Source organism: Podarcis muralis, chromosome 17, assembly GCF_964188315.1.
Source record: "Podarcis muralis chromosome 17, rPodMur119.hap1.1, whole genome shotgun sequence".
Taxonomy (NCBI): Eukaryota; Metazoa; Chordata; class Lepidosauria; order Squamata; family Lacertidae; genus Podarcis; species Podarcis muralis.
The window spans coordinates 31,962,637-31,980,030 of NC_135671.1; the positions used below are offsets into that span (position 1 = coordinate 31,962,637).

Genomic DNA, 17,394 nt, shown 5'->3' on the forward strand with positions numbered 1-17,394 from the left:
GAAATTTTTGGAGGTTGGATAGTTACAATGGCATGGTCTCTGTTGTGGGGTGCACATTTTTATTCTTATTTATTTATGATTATTACTTTCTAAAAAATGTATAAAATGTAAATAAAAGAATGAATAAAAAGTGGGGTGGGGGAGAGAAGGTGCTCAGAGAGACCAGCCATACCCTCCAATATTTCTCTGATGAAAATAGGGATGTCCTATTCCATATTAATAATAATTCTAATGCTATTATTTATGCCCCACCCATCTGTCTGCCTTGCAACACATATAACAACATAATAAAATATTAAATATTAGAAAACCTATACAGGGCCACCTTCAGGTGTCTTCTAAAGGTTGTCTAGTTACTTATATACTTGGTTCTGGGGTTGCGTAACTCCATAACCTCTAACATTTCTCTCATGAAAATAGGGATGTCCTAAGGAAAAGTGGGACATTCCGGGATCAAATCAGAAAACGGGACAGCTTCTGTAAATCTGGGAGTGTCCCTGGAAAATAGGGACACTTGGAGGGTCTGGACCAGGGGTCAGGAAAATTTTTCAGCAGGGGGCCGGTCCACTGTCCCTCAGACCCTGAGGGGGGCTGGACTATATTTGGGGGGGGAATGAACGAATTCCTATGCCCCACAAATCACCGAGAGATTTATTTTAAATAAAAGGACACATTCTACTCATGTAAAAACACGCTGATTCCTGGACTGTCTGCGGGCCAGATTTAGAAGGCGTTTGGGCCGGATCTGGCCCCCAGGCCTTAGTTTGCCTATCCATGGTCCGGCCCAATTGCCTTCTAAATCTGGCCCATGGACAGTCCGGGAATCAGTATGTTTTTACATGAGTAGAATGTGTGCTTTTATTTAAAATGCATCTCTGGGTTATTTGTGGGGCATAGGAATTTGTTCTTTTTTTCTTTTCTTCCAAAATATAGTCCAGCCCCCCACAAGGTCTGAGGGACAGTGGACCGGCCCTCTGCTGAAAATGTTTGCTGACCCCTGGTCTGGACCATCTCCAGGCAAGAAACTTACACAGGGTCAAGAGTGAATGGTGAAGACACAAGGAGGGAGGGGCAGCCCAAGGCCCACTAACTACAAAAGGAAGCAGCGGCAACTAGGGGATAAGCCCCTAACCCAGCAGTCAAAAGGACGCCCAGTTGCAAGGCTGCATGCAGCTGGAGGTCTCTATTAGCTGAATTTGTTAAATCTGCTTACTCAGATTTATCTACATAGTCTGAAGACGGAAAAATGAAAATAGATTTAGTACACAAAGAGCCAGCTTTGCAAAAAAATCCACAATGCATCCAGAAGAGAGGAACCTCTCGCACCCGATCCCAGCAACAGGGCCTCCACATCATGTTCCCTTCCCCAGAGGCCATGAGCAGAGATAGACAAAAGCAGCTGATTGGAGACAGGAAGGGTGGGTGGGCATCCTGACCCCAGGGGCTTCCTGCTCTACTAAAAAGTATAATCCATGATCAACAAGCATCCACTGGAAAAGGCAAACAAAGCTTTTAAAAATAGCAGCATGAGGCAGAGAGGAGGCTTTTGCTTTTGAGGCACAAAGACACTCAGAAGTTGCAGCTGAAAAGGGAAGGGCAGGCTTGGGGAGCTGAGATCAGGGTTTGGAACAACAACAAAAACCCCACTAAAGAAGAGGATGAGGTTGACAATGGATTTGGCCATTGCATGTGACCGTTCCATGCCCTCTCCCGAGAGAGTCTGGTGGACAATGGGCTTAAGCCTTGCGTGTCAGATACTGAGCAGCAGTGGAAGAACCATCAGCGGAGAGGTGTCAGAAGAGTTATGCTCCTCACAAATGGATCCGCTACTGTAAAATCCCGTCCTACCAGATTTCCCTGCAATGTGTTTAACTGAATCGCTTCTTTGACGAGTCTAGATCCAGCATTAGTAAACGGAGAACCTTCAACAGAAAGAGACTACGTCCAGGTTCTCCACTCCTGCATGCTAGGTCACTCACTACATACATATACCCTCCGACATTTCTCTGATGAAAACAAGGACGTCCTAAGGAAAAGCGGGACATCCCAGGATTAAATCAGAAACTGGGGCGGCTTCTGTAAATCTGGGACTGTCCCTAGAAAATAGGGATACCTGCAGGGTGTGCATTTATACAATTTCCTGCATGTTGAAATTAAGCCTATCATGGGAAGGCCAAGACATAACTCTTCTCCCAACAACTTTTCTATATGGAAGTGTGTGTGTGTGCGCGCATGCACATGAGAGAGAGAGAGAGAGAGAAAGAGAGAGAGAACACATTCCATTGCAGTCTGAAGTAGTACAGCACAAGCACATGTTTGCCACAGTGAAAATCAGAAAACAGGCTACCAGAAAGTTTATGGCGGAGTGTTGCGGGAGAAGAAGGGAATTTGGGATTGTGCCTAAAATCTCAAGTGATGCGGCACATAAAATTCAGAGTGGCAGCCACCAGTTGTGGCTCCCTCACTTGGGGCTAGTTGACAAAGAGGGAAGGAATACACATGTCAAAGGGATAAGATTTCACTGCAACCCAAATAGTGGAATGAACAGTGAGAGGCACCCCTCAGAAAAGCTCCCTTCCATTTGCAACACAGGATGAATGGGAGGCATGCTAACCCCACTTTGAAAATACATTTGGGTGTAGCTTATCTCAGTTGTGGGTGCACTGAATGAGTTTAAACGCCAGAGGTCCAGCTCCAAAACGTGCCCACACCCTTCTTGGGAAGGAAAGGAAACAGAAGCTTGGAAATCCCCCTGAAGGCTTGGAACTGGAGACAAAGTGCACCGTTGTTCGAATGGTCAAATTAGATTTTTGTTAGGTTGGGAAACATTGGCCCAAGGAAGGGTAAAGGGCCACTTTTAGAAAATGGGCGATGCTGGCATAAGACATTGTCCCAGCTCCACTCCCCCTGGTTCTGCTGCAGTGAATGCTGCGTAGTCTCTACGTATTGCATCCCAGCATCCTCTTCCAATTCATTAAAAAAAATATTGAGAGAAATAAACAACATGTAAGTAAAGTAAAGGACCCCTGACCATTAGGTCCAGTCGTGGCCAACTCTGGGATTGAGGTACTTATCTCGCTTTATTGGTCGAGGGAGCCGGCATACAGCTTCCGGGTCATGTGGCCAGCATGACTAAGCCGCTTCTGGCGAACCAGAGCAGTGCACAGAAACACCATTTACCTTCCCGCTGGAGCGGTACCTATTTATCTACTTGCACTTTGACGTGCTTTCAAACTGCTAGGTTGGCAGGAGCAGGGACCGAGGAACGGGAGCTCACCCCGTCGTGGGGATTCGAACCGCCAACCTTCTGATCGGAAAGTCCTAGGCTCTGTGGTTTAACCCACAGCGCCACCCGCGTCACAACGTAAGTAACAGATGAAAAAATAAAATAAGAGTGAGATATAACTAATCCACAATGTGTTTTCATTTTTAGGCATGCCCTACGTAGCAAGCATACACCCTTATTGGCATTTTTAGGTAGTCTAGGGCATACTTATTGGATCAAGTGGCTGACTGGATTTATTTATTATTAAACTTATATTCCACCTTCCCTCCAAGGTGCTGTACATGGTTCTCTCCCCACCTGCACACTCCTTTTTATCCTCAAAACAGCTCTGTGAGGAAGGCTAGGCTGAAAGACTGTGACTGTCCCAAGGTCACCTGGTGAGCTTCGTGGTCAAGTGGGGATTTGAACCTTGATCTCCCAGGTCCTAGTCTGGCACTCTGACCACAAGGCCACACTGGCTCTTGTGCAATCCTGGCAATGAGCTCACCGTCACAGTTGTCTTAAGAGGAACTGCCAGTCAATGGAAAAGAGTCCATGGGGTGCTGGGGGTGGCAGGTGGGGGTTAAGAGAAAGAACATAGCTGTTACAGTATGTGGACAAAGGAGAGAGGAGATGAAATGCGGGGAGTGCCCTTTATTTACTTATACACTGCTTTTCAATGACATTCTCCAAAGCAGCTTACAAAATGACTCATCTGTACGGTTAGAAGCAATAATGACAGTTCTCAGCAGTTAACGTGGGAAGGGGGGGGGGCTTGCAGCCCCCGAGTGTCGATGACCCCCAGGGTTCCCTATCCCTGCAAAAGAGGGATTCAATCACAGCCACAGAATTAAGTCAGTTTCAACCAGAAAAAAAACAAAACAAAAATGTCTTCTGCCAGAAAGAAATAATAGGCATCACCAGCCAAGTCCCCATGGGGAGAACTTTTCTGGGGCAGAGGTGCCACAACTAAAAAGCCCCCCCCCTCCTAGTAGCCACCTCCTTGAGTCAAATAAGGACCTCCGAACACACAGACAGGTCCATGTGGAAGAAGGCTTCACTTCAGGCACCCAAGTTCAAAGCTTCCCAGGACCTTAAAAGGGTAACCAGCAACCAGCAGTTTGAACTGAATTTGGAAATGCACCAGCAGTCAGCGAAACTGTTGTAAAACCAGTGAGATATATTTCATTGGCTGGGTCTAGCAAAGTTGGACACAGTCCATCATCTGAGCAGTGTTCAAAGGAAACCCCACATCCAAAGGATTGCAGTAGGGCCCCCTTCACAACTGATGTGGTTTGCATGTGTTTTATTATTGGACATTTGCATCCATGCCTGAAAGCTGTTTTTATGTGGTTTTATTTTTAGTTACTTTGCGAAACCTGAGCAGCTCCATACCTCAAAACCTAAGGTCTAGCAAACTTTTGTTGACGTTGTTGAAAAAATGGACAAAAAACGCACTGGCCAAACATTGTCAACATGCCCATCTACTGCAATAATAAATAAATATTTGCAATGCACCATCTGCATGCTAGGTGCTGTTCAAAAGCATCACGTTGATAGACTAATACAGGCTGTTTGATTTCTGAATCAAAACCTGAGTTTTCCATGCCGCTATCAGGTGCAGAATAAAGCCTGCGAACGGAACAAATGGACAATGGCTAGCTTACCCAGATGCTAGCATAAGAGCCAGTGGGCTGATAAGGACAGAGCAAGTTCAAGAGGAGCTGGCAAGAGAGGGAAGAAGCAGGGCGCTCTTATTTTCAGGGTGGGCAAGCTTGTGGCAGCATCTGAAAGGAGCTGAGTAAGTTGAGCATCGCTCCTTCAAGAGACAGGCAGAGCAACTCTGGCCCTTTCCCCCTATATGGAAGCAATTTTCTCCAAAAATAAACAATTTTGCAGGCTGCTACATGAGAACTTCCTCCTGCTGACAAAGAAATCTTGGCAATGATGGGGGAGGAGCGGAGGATGAAATACCAACCCAGTGGGAGAGCAAGGAAGTTCGGTTTCAGCAGCCAGGCTTTTTTCCCAGAGCAGGAAGCTGGGGCGAGTTGGGGGGGGGGGACATGCAGGGAAGCAAAGAGCTTGCAAGCAGAGTGGAGCTGAAGCAGCAAAAGTCGAACTTGGGAAAGTGGAAATAGGACTTCCCTTCTGGGGTCAGAAGGAGAGGGAGGGCTGGGCTGGGTGAGTGGTCATAAAATCACTCAACGCTTCCGAGGGTCAGTGATAGGAGGCTTTGAAATCTGGTACAAGCAGAACTTGCAAAAATAAATAATCAATCGGCACCCCAAAACCACATACCTAGAGGGCTGCTTGAACCTCCTGTCATGGGAGCAAACTGCTACCCAAATAGCCCTAAATAGATCTGAGTGGTGGCATGCCATAGGCAAGTGTGCCTCTGAACACTAGTTGCTAGGAATCACATGTGGAAAGAGTACAGTGGTACCTTGGGTTAAGAACTTAATTCGTTCTGGAGGTCCGTTCTTAACCTGAAACTGTTCTTAACCTGTAGCACCATTTTAGCTAATGCGGCGGCCACTGCACTGCCGGAGCACGATTTCTGTTCTCATCCTGAAGCAAAGTTCTTAACCCAAGGTACTATTCTGGGTGAGCGGAGTCTATAACCTGAAGCGTCTGTAACCTGAAGCATCTGTAACCTGAGGTACCACTGTACTGTTGAATCCAGGCCCTGCTTGTGGCCTTCCTATGGAAATCTGTTTGGCTGTTGTGAGAACCATGAGCTGAACTACATGGCCCATTCGCCTGATACAGCAGGATCTTATATTCTCATAAGTTTATGCCTTCTGAAACACAAACTAAGCATCAGTTCAGGCAGAAAGCAAGCCGCATTCACATGCTCAAACTACTCAAAGCCAGTCTCCATTGGAGGTCTTTACAGTAGCTCTCACTTGATAACAACCATTCTCACTCTCAACTTTTCAGGTTCTTTCCTTTTCAGTGGAGCAGGTGCCACAACTCTGCAAAGCGGCTTAGCTGGAGATAGCATTCGTCTACAATAGCTCCCACACCAATTGTGATTTTCCGAGAACCTGCCTCCAACAGAACTCATTGCTGAATCCTGAAACTGAACATTTGTTCCTACCACCCCCATTTTCCTACCAACCTTATAGAAGCCAGAATGACCATCATCTCTCACGGAGCAAAAACAAATGCCTAACGTTCATTTCCATGTAGATACATAAACTCCATGACCTCTGCACAGGACTGGAAAAGGGGTCATTCCACTCTACTGGCAGAAAGACATCAGCCATCTTGCTGGCCGATGTTTCTTGATCTTCCTCAAATTTCTCTGCTGGTTGGGGACAAATAATTCCCACTCCTTGCTGTCTGGTCTGGTTGGCTGCGACCCTTGTGCAAGCTTTTTCAGATCAGCGTAACCATAGCCCCAGAGATTCTGCTCCTGAAGTCTCTCCTCAGATGCTGATTTGTCTGATCAGAAAACTCGTTTTGTCCTAAATGATCCAACCATGAAGAATCTATTAATCGAACACGGCTGCCAGACCCTAGACCACTAGCTCAGAACCTGCCACTGGAAGAGGCGAGACTTCTGCCTTTGATGCTGACACACAAAACTGATTGAGGATGCTCAAAACTCCATATGTTGGGCCACACTGCCCTCCAGCTTCAACCTAATATGGAAATCCTTTGCAGGATGTCAAGGGTACTTTATATGTACTCTGTGGTCTATCCCAGAGGAGACATGTGCTTGAATCCACTTTAGGCAGCTGCTTTGCAGGGAAATTTGGAGGTGGCATTGGTTGAATTTTGGCCTCAAATGGGCCTTAGTATAAAACGTCCACTTGGGATGAACTCTTAAATCACTGCAATTGGAGGAAGTACCTCCCCACTCAGCGGCTCTTCTCCCGCTTTGCTGTTTAGGTGCCTTAACAGCTGGATAGAAAAATGGAAGAACATGCCGGGGTCCTCTTTTGTCAGACAGCTTTTAAATTAAATGAATTGGTGTTTTTCTTAAAGCTTCAAAAGTGAAACTTGCGGAATTCTAAAATGTCTGCTCAATAAACAAGTCCTTGCTGGGGGGGGGGGGGGGGACACTGGCTGTCTTGACGGCTTTAACAAAATCACTCTCCTCGCCATTTGCAGCTTCAACCACGATGCATTGCTGGCGACCTGCTAGTGGTGCAGCAATAAAACTGCAAGCACATTTGCAAAGCTAAGCGGTATCTGGCAATGGTTGTCCACCTTGAGGAGCCTCACCAAGAGAGCAATCTATCTATATACACACAAACATATATATACAGTATATCAGTTTTGCTTTATGAAGCAGGGACGGGACCTGAACTCATCACAGTGGAATTAAGCTGAAATTAGCCAGGAGGTGGACGCTGAGCCAACCTCCTTTCAACAGCCCCAACTCAAGCACCTCCAGCCACTTAGGATATCACTGCCACCAGACAGAAAAGGAGTGAGCTACAGCCACCTTATTGCTCCCAGGAATCCCTCCCAGCAGGTCAGACAGTAACGTTCATGCATTGCCCTTGGGAACAGAAATTTAGGAGATTTAGGTGCAGGTCTTGCTAATCCACAGCAACTTTTCCTCCGCTCTTTCTCAGCACAGTCCATGCTTTAAAGCTCCATGTCCGAGTGCCTTTCTTTTTGCCCTAAAGCCTTCCCCATGAAGACCTGCTCTTTAAAGCTGAATTGGAGCAAACGTCAACCCTGCGGAAAACCTGAATCGATGTTTGCTTTGATTGAGCACTCAAGAGCGGGTTTCCAAGGGGAAAGCTCCAGGGCAAAAATAAAAAAATACAAACCACGTATAGACATGGAGCAGGGCAAAAGGTCAGTGTGGCTAAGTCCATGGTCACAGGGTTTGTAGTGGCAGCATTGTGAAGGATCTGGCAGCCTCACTCTACGTGGGGCTGCCCTTTAGACTGACCCAGAAACTCCAGCGGGTGCAGAATGCCGCGGCGAGACTCCTTACGGGGTCCTCGCTGCGGGATCACATTTACCCGGTGCTATACCAGCTGCACTGGCTCCCGGTGGAGTACAGGATCAGGTTTAAGGTGCTGGTTTTAACCTTTAAAGCCCTATACAGCCTAGGACCCTCGTACCTACGGGACCGCCTCTCCTGGTATGTCCCACGGAGGACTTTACAGTCTTCAAACAAAAACATCTTGGAGGTCCCGGATCACAGGGAGGTTAGGCTGGCCTCAACCAGAGCCAGGGCTTTTTCGGCTGTGGCCCCGATCTGGTGGAACGCTCTGTCACAAGAGACTAGGGCCCTGCGGGACTTGACATCCTTCCGCAGGGTCTCCAAGACAGAGCTGTTCCACCAGGCCTTTCGCCAAGGCACAGTCTGACCCCCTCCTTTGGTAATCCTCATAGAACTCTAGCCCAATGGTTGCCATTAATTTGATTCTGAATTGATTTTAGAATGAATTGATTTTAGAATGCTGTGTTACTTTTATTGTTGTTAGCCGCTCTGAGCCCGGCTTCAGCTGGGGAGGGCAGCATATAAATAAAATTATTATTATTATTATTATTATTATTATTATTATTATTATTATTATTAAGTAGCAAAAGGGCTAGCAATCTGCAATTCCTAACATTGCAGAAGAAGTCCTGGTTGTTGTGCACATTGAAAAGGTTTCTCTCACCTCAATCAGTGCCTCTCCCGTCTCTCTCTCTGCAGCCTGGGGATAAGGCAGCATGCCGATTCCACAAGTACGCCTCTCTCTTGTCCTTCTTCTCTAGCCAGCAGTCCCCGTGTATCACTGTCCCTTGAAAAGAAAATAGGAAAAGGTCATTTCCTCACCTGCAGCTGGTCCAGAGAACTCAAGAGATAAAGGAGGGTGAACCTGGGGCCCTCCAGATGTTGCAGGACTTTAAGTCCCATCATCCCTGAACACTGGCTGTGACTGATGGGAGCTGGAGTACAACAACATCTCCTGAAGGTCAGTATTCCAAGACAGGAACATTCACCCAATCCTGTAAGAGATCATTTTCCTCTGCCGGTTCAGGCAGAAAGAACATGTCCCCAAACCCTGATCATTCAGGATCCGTTGCTTTAGTGCTGCCTCTGACTAATCCCTGGACTTTAGCTGATGCTTTCTTAAAAGCCCCAAACCTCAAGGATTCTTGAAACCTCAAGCATATTTCTGCCATCCGCCAGCCATCTGGAACTCAGGCCTGCTGCTGTTGCTCCCATCAAATTGCTGCACGACTCAGCCTGTCTGGTTTTCATTTCTTGTAACATGGCATTGACAGCATAGAAAGCTTTGATGCTGCTCTGCCACCCAGCCCCAAGGAAGGAACCACAGAGGTCTTCCAAGGAGGAAGTCAGGAATCTGGGATTCATACTCTCTACTTGTAGACACAGCGCGGGCTTTGTGTGCAAATTTTGATTGGAACAAAGAAGTTGACCTCGTGTCCAGGAGGCGTCAGTATTTTACCTCTTAGTGAAGCCAGGATTACTTGTGGCTGAGCATAGAAAAATGCATCAACACACATGGGGTCAACTGGACCATTGCCATTGTTCATACAAAAGCCATAACAGTTGGATGTGCGGCTGTGAGTTTCAAAATGCATCTAAAGAAGACTTTGCCCCCCCCAGATGTTTAGGACTGCAACTTCCATCAGCTTCAGCCAGTGTGTCCAATGGGAATTGACATTCAACATCTGGAGGGCACCAGGTTGCTGATTTAAAGGAAAATTCCAAAACATGAAAAAGGCTATCAAAAGGCCTTCAGAACAGTAGACATTGTCCAGATCTTTAACTAAGACCAACAACAGAACCACATGATGCAAAAATGAAGCACATGCTAGCTTTTAAATTGTCACTTCACATAGTTTCCTGACTTGGAGCAGCATTTTTAAGGTTGATGATTGTCCTACTTGGTAGGACTATCTACTTGGCTCTCAACATGGACCATGTGGTCAGCCCTGGTTCAGTCACACTGAGCAAGAACAAAGGGCTAAAGTTCATTCAGTGACAGCAGGGAGCCAGAGACTAAGAACTCGTTGTAAGCAAGACAGGACAGAGTTTGGAAGCCCCAAGCCACCAATTGTCCAACATCAACAGGAAGCCAGGAAGACCTCTCTGGTTCCACACATCCCCTGTGTAGCCAGAGGCCCAAACATGACCTGATGCTGGATCCAGGCTTGCAACATTGGCTGACAATACTTCCCCACCTGCTTTGATATCTAACCTCCTAACTTGCAACCAAGTCCAAAACAAAAGCCATCTCCAACTGTTTTTCACCCTCAGGTGAGCACTAAGCCCTGGACTGACCCAAGCAGTTACTCAGAAAGACAATATTGTTCGGCCTGCCAAAAAATCGGATGGGTGAGTCAAGACATGTTGCCCTGTGGATAGAATTCCTTAGCACCGTTGTAGAGAGTGCATGCTTTGCATGCAGAATGGCCCAGGTTCAATCCCCAGTTAGAGAATCTCAGGAAGCAGATACTGGGGAAAAGAGACCTTGGAGACCGGCTGCCAAGTCAGAGAAGGTAATATTGAGTTAGATCAGGGATGTTGTCTTGATGTTGTCAGTTCTCATCAGCCCAAGGCAGCATGGTCAATGCTCAGGTATTATAAAAGGTGTGGTAGTCTAGCAGGCCACCAGTTCCACATCCTTGGGTGAGATGAATACAGTCTCAGTATAAGCACAATTGGTTTACCCCCAAGCTCTCTTGCACTAGAATTTAAGATACTGGTGTGTATCTCTTTGATTCTGCAGTCACCTGGGACAACAAAATAGCTTGGGGTGACTGTGAACAAATTTTGGGCTGTTTCACAGTAAACCCCCCCCCCAAAAAAAAACCAACCATATGGGGCTGAACAGGTTTTTAAAAAAAATCTCTGTGTTTAGTTACATTTCCCTCTCAATATTAAAAGAATAAGATTAATTAGCTGAACAGATTCACATCTGCTTATACAACAAGTTTAATTAGACTGATGAACAGTGATTTATCTTTCTGATAATCTCTAAATTAAATTCTATGTATCAAGTTGACTGTTAATTTATTGTTGCTAATGCTACACCATGGTCAGTGGTAACGATTTTATTATGAAATGGAATGAACATCCGTTATTAGCTTCCAAGCATCACTGCTTAACCAAAAGGAAAAACACAGAGCAGTATCTTGGTGGGTGGGGGTGATATTTCGGAGAATATCAGCTGTTCAAAATCTGAAAGGATGTTGGTACTGCACAACCACAGAGAAAACAGAATCCCACTGAACTGTCTGCTGTAGAAGTGCCATTAAGAGGCAAGTCAAGGCAAATTACATTGGATAAACTAAGCCCAGCTGCTTTTGCTAGAACCAGGGGGCTGCAAGGATTTTGGAGATCACGAACATCTTCCATGCAAGCCACAGCCCTGAAGACTGAGTAGTCAAGAGTGGGGAAACATCCAACAAAGTCTGTGTTGTGGGGAAGCCCCAGGAAACACAACATGTTAGTCCCTGAGCATGAGCGAAACTTCATTCCCATGGCTTTTAAGGACTGCTGTCTCCTGTCCCCTCTGGGGAAGCAGCAGGCAGCAAGAATGACGCCTTCTGGCAGGGCCTCATATTTGAAAATTCCATGTTCAGCGAATGTTCGGACACAGAACTTTAAGGTGTGGCCCTGTGCCCAGAGACGTAGCGAAAAAGGAAATCTGGATGAGGCCTAAGGCTATCTCCTCAGTTCATGGCTGGGGCAAAATTTGAGCTAGGAATATGTTGATTCTTAATTTAGTGCAACCCCATATACATCAACTCACTGAGCTCAATGTGCTGACTACTTAAGCCAGTATAGGACAGGAGCCCCAGTCTCTTCCAGCGGCATTCGACACAGAGGTAAGTGGGGTATTTGTGCTGGTATGAGGTCCACTCATGCAATGAGACTCCCCCCCCCATGTTCCCCTAAAGCTGTTCTGGGGTTTCCCCCAACTCTCCAGAGCAGATTTAGGGGGGCTTGGAGAAAGGAGGGTGAGGAAGCCCTGTTGCATAAGTGGACCTCGTTCTGTGCATTCAACAGCTTAGTGGAATCCCACCCATAACACTGGAAAGAGTTCTCTTTTGAGCCCATGCTAGGAAGTCAAGATTATTTTACACCAAGAGTAATTGGGACCTTGCAGTTGTTGCTGGACTTCAGCTCCCATAATCTCTGACATTAACCATGCTGGCTGGGACTGATTAAAGCAATATCTTATGGCTCCGTGTTGGCACACCCAAGATTTACACCTTGACATAATTTTGTGTAGCTACAACATTGCTGGCCTTGACATCTCGGCTAGTTCTCAGATTTTGAGATGAGCCGGTCCCTAGTCGCTCCTTCCTAAGGTTGTTAAAGCCACAATATCTACATTCATATGTAAATTATGGCATTGTTCCATATGCTGTATAAAGATAAATAGCTTGGGGGAAGGTACAGGTGGACAACAAGATATACATAAAGAATGAGCAAGTGAAACAATAATAAGCAAAGGAGGGGAAAAAGAACTAGTTCAATAGCACTGAATTTTCAGATGATTGAACTAAAGTTAATACTTGAATGACATTTATCTTTGCTGTTTGTTTGTACAAGTAAGTGTTCACAATATGCATACTTTTTACGGGTGTGCACCAACCACAAGATTCGACTTGTGTTTCTAATTTTGGGAAGCAGCCCAGTCTTTCAGAACCATTCTCTGCCTTTAAAATTCAACTCATTGTTGGGGGCCAAATCAGATCTGTTAAAAATGAAGGTCAGTTCCCCCCCTCTCCATTTACTACAGTGGTGAACCTACGCACACATTACAGAAATGAATAAAATTTGAGGGCACAGCAGTTCCTCCAGATTAAGGGGTTGCATTAAGCCTGCCAAATTGCAGGCACATAAAGAACCTTTAAAATTAATGGCGTATTGGGGTTTTTGGAAGGAAGGAAGGAAGGAAGGAAGGAAGGAAGGAAGGAAAGAAAGAAAGAAAGAAAGTTCTCTTTTATTTTATGCCAGAATTGGATGCAATTTGCAAGCATGATAAGCCCTTATGAGGGAATGAAGTCTGCCAAATTTCAGAATGATAGCAGCAAAGAAGACGGAAAGGAAAGGAAAGGAAGAATTATGGCTGCAGGGATTCTATTTTATCATTTTGGGGTGGGTACAACAGAAATCATGGAGATGATGGAGGGAAAAAGAGCATGGAAGAAAATGTCGGTCCCTCTCATGGACTCTGCTAGTGGTTGATTAAAAACAAAGTTCCCAGAGTGCATTGAAGAATTAGTCCCTGATCTGACTAAAGATAAGGGACGCGGGTGGCGCTGTGGGTAAAACCTCAGTGCCTAGGACTTGCTGATCGCATGGTTGGCGGTTCGAATCCCCGCGGCGGGGTGCGCTCCCGTCGTTCGGTCCTAGCGCCTGCCAACCTAGCAGTTCGAAAGCACCCCCGGGTGCAAGTAGATAAATAGGGACCGCTTACCAGCGGGAAGGTAAACGCCGTTTCCGTGTGCTGTGCTGGCTCGCCAGATGCAGCTTGTCACGCTGGCCACGTGACCCGGAAGTGTCTGCGGACAATGCTGGCTCCCGGCCTATAGAGTGAGATGAGCGCACAACCCTAGAGTCTGGCAAGACTGGCCCGTACGGGCAGGGGTACCTTTACCTTTACCTTTACCTGACTAAAGATGCCTTGATAACAGCACAATCCAACTGAATTATGAAAACTGCCCCTCTATGTGCCCCATAATTTGAAAAGTACATAGGGCCGACACACATTCCTAATAAATATTAATATTGATATTATAAAAGTTAGTGTGAACTTGTCACATGGAACATGGGATATGTTCATTCAAGCGTCTAGGGTTTTAAAAATAAAAATCCAAGCAAGTTTAGGCCTTTAAAACAATTCTACAAGCTAAGTCTAGCTACGCTACTGTTCTGTGCCTTTCCCCCCAACTCCTCCTCCCAATTCATTTCAGAGAGAAAGCAAGAAAGTCTCTCTTCTTCACAAAGCTGAACAAAGCAACTTTAAACTGCCTTCCAAAAACCCCCGTGAAAAGAAAACTGAAACAATTTTACCACAACAGCAAAAACCTGCAGCCATTTGAAACCCCACTGGGGAAAGAAAACCCAAGCCCAAACTTTAAAGCAGAGGGCCAGCTGTTGTATTTATTATTATAAGAAAAAGGGATGGGGGATTGGATCATTTCACCTGGTAAGTTTTCTGTGATACTGAACAAAGACAAAAGCACAGCACAAGACCAAACCATATTGTAGGGTATTCAAAGCAGTTGGAACATTGTCTTCTGCAGACAACAATACAAGCAACAGCAAGACCCACGTATGAAATACATGCAAAACAACCAAAAAGATGCAGCAGAGATTCTCTGGGGATTTGCACCACAGCGTCTGACAAGAAGGTTGCGACTTTGACAAAAGTATTCCCAGGATTTACAAACATACAAAATACAAAGCTTTGGCTCAGTGGGTCTGGACCAGGAGTAGGCAACCTAAGGCCCGGGGGCCGGATGTGGCCCAATCACCTTCTCAATCCAGCCCGAGGATGGTCCAGGAATCAGCGTGTTTTTACATGAGTAGAATGTGTCCTTTTATTTAAAATGAATCTCTGGGTGATTTGTGGGGCAAAGGAATTCATTCATTTCTCTCCAAAAAATATAGTCTGGCCCACCACATGGTCTGAGGGACGGTGGACCGGCCCATGGCTGAAAAAGTTTGCTGACCCTAGGTCTGGATAGCTCAGCTGGTTAGAGGGCTCTATTGATAGGTGTTGTCTGCAGTTGCAGTTGCTTGGTGTGTCTTCAACAAGTCTCCCGGATGGCCATAAGAGCTATTCTGCATAGCGGTTCAATTACCCCAACTAGATTTGTGCAAGCATGCACTGCACAGATGGGGGCTTTAACTTAATTTCAGTGTGCTGCAGCGAACGTCGGTGCAAAGCCATACCCCACATCATTTTAGGAGGAACCCCCATCACTACCCCACTGACCCTGTCACTTGCCCCCTCCCTGCCGCTGATCCCTTCCTCGTCCACCCCGCCCTCCCTCCACAACCTCCTACCTTTGTCCAGTCCTCCTCCTCCGCAGCCTCAGGGGGTATGTCGGAAGACACCCCATGGACTGCAGCGGCCTACTGGAAGTTCGCCCTGGCCTCAGCTGTGTACAGAGACGCGGATGGGGCCAGACCTGCCTCTTCCCCTACTCCTCCAGCGCTGCAGACAAACCTTTGGTGCTGCCATGGAGGAAGGAGGAAGAGGAGGCCAAGGTAAGTTTTCCTTCCGTTTTTTTGACCCTGCACTCTGGTGTGAGCCAACTGACTCATGCCACAGCACGGTACCAGAAAGCCCCCGTCTTTGGGTCTCTCTCTCTGGTGCAACCGGCACAGGGGAACAAAATTGGGGCATTTGGGATCAGAAGCGGCTTCTGTTAATTTGGGGTGCCCCGGTTAAATCGGGACACTTGAGGGGTATGCAATGTGAGGGTACCTGGACTTGACAGGTGAAGCACCGCAGAGGATTGCTGCCCTTCTAAGTGCTCTAAAAATGAGGATAAAATCTACAAATTGTTCCTTCTTGGCACTGCACGGCATACCGACCTCATGTTCTTGGTACGGTCAAATCTAGCAATTCCTGCAGTCCGTCAAAGGTATTTCTAATGACAGGAATATCAAGAATCCACCACGGTATCTCGCCCAGTGTGGGGGAGGCAGCGGTCACACCATCACCCCCTATTCCCCCCCAAACTCCAGCCCCGCCTCCCATCTGCCTCCAATATAAATAGACAAGGGTGGGAGGAGAAGGAAGCGGCTGGTGGGAGAGAAAGCCACGAACTACAGTCTTGGTGACCTTTGGCTTTCCGACTTGGAGCTATAGACAACACTTTTGGCAATGTGCCTCCCTGGCTGTCCTCCAGCTGCATCCCTATTCCCCGAGGAGGAGGAGGAGGGATGTCTTCTTCGCCAGGGCCTCGCATCCAGGGCCTCGGAGGGTCGGCAGCTTCAACTGCCACGGCTCAGGGCTATTCTTAGCATCCGAAATGCTAGCGTGGAAAGGAGCCAGAAAGTTTGCAGTACAAAGGCCTGCTTGTCCGAGGAAGAGATGAAAAACAGCCTCCGAAAGCCTGGAGTTTAAGGAGGGATGGGAGAGGTTTGGCCCAGGGTGAAGGGGCGGGAAGAGAAAAGCTTCTGGAAGAAAAACAGAAGAAGAAACACAAGGGAAGGGGAGAAAACCAAGAAAATCAAACCCTTCTCAGCAGACGCATGAGTAGCCACACCCCAAAAGCAACCAGAGTTCCAGCAAATAATCTTATTCCTCTGGTCCTTGCCTGTGAGTCACTCTAGGCTCCTCCCTAGGAATAAAACTTGCCCAGAGGCCTGGAAAAAAAGGACTGCTTTGCAAGGGTCATGCGGCCCCAAGCCACGGGGGAATGCTGAAAGCTGGGTAGGGCCCCTTGCCTTGCTAAAATCACAAGAACCAGGAGTCCAGGGACTGAACCAAATAAAGTTGCCATGTGGTCGGTTTCAAAACAGACCCAGCTGCCCATCACTGTCAATCCTCACTCCCAATCTGTTCATTCCCAACCACTGGGCAGTTTTAATTTCTGCTTGTGTCAGTCTTCAGAACTCCACACAGCTAGTTCATAAAGCTGTTTGTTGCATGGAAGTCTGCAGCCCTGTCTGTGGGAGCAAAAACGCAGAATGAGCGTAAACACATAGTCAGAGGGCAGAGGCATTGCCATTACCTGCATGGTGGCAAAACAATTTTAATTGCAGGGAAATGCAGAGTTAATATACAAGTGGTACCTTGGTTGTTGAACGGCTTGGCTCCCGAACAAATCGGCCCCTGAATGCAGCAAACCCGGAAGTAAGTGTTCCAGTTTGCAAATGTTTTTTGGAAGATGAATGTCCGACGTGGCCTCCGCAGCTTCCAGTTGAGTGTAGGAAGCTCCTGCAGCCAATTGGAAGGTCTAGGTTGCAGCCTAGGTTGTCAAACGGTTCCAGGAGTCGAACGGACTCCTGGAAGGGATTAAGTTCAACAACCAAGGTACCACTGTAATTCCAGCTATCAACTGCCAACTTTGCAAAATATATTTACTACATTGGGGGTGGTGCTATTGGGGTCTCCCCCCTTAAGTAATCGCTAGAGGTTTTTTTCAACACCTGGAATGGGAGATGA

The 17,394-nt window shown here is 46.8% G+C and overlaps 1 protein-coding gene across 3 annotated transcripts in view; it reads right to left on the reverse strand.

The window, feature by feature from the left end:
• KANK2 (KN motif and ankyrin repeat domains 2) overlaps positions 1-17,394 on the reverse strand; it is a 74,094-nt gene that overhangs the window by 32,105 nt on the left and 24,595 nt on the right. For all 3 annotated transcript variants that reach the window (XM_077921701.1, XM_028711891.2, XM_028711890.2), the window contains one exon: positions 8,902-9,024. The gene's annotated coding sequence lies outside the window, so the exon portion shown is untranslated. The remainder of the gene's footprint in view (positions 1-8,901; positions 9,025-17,394) is intronic.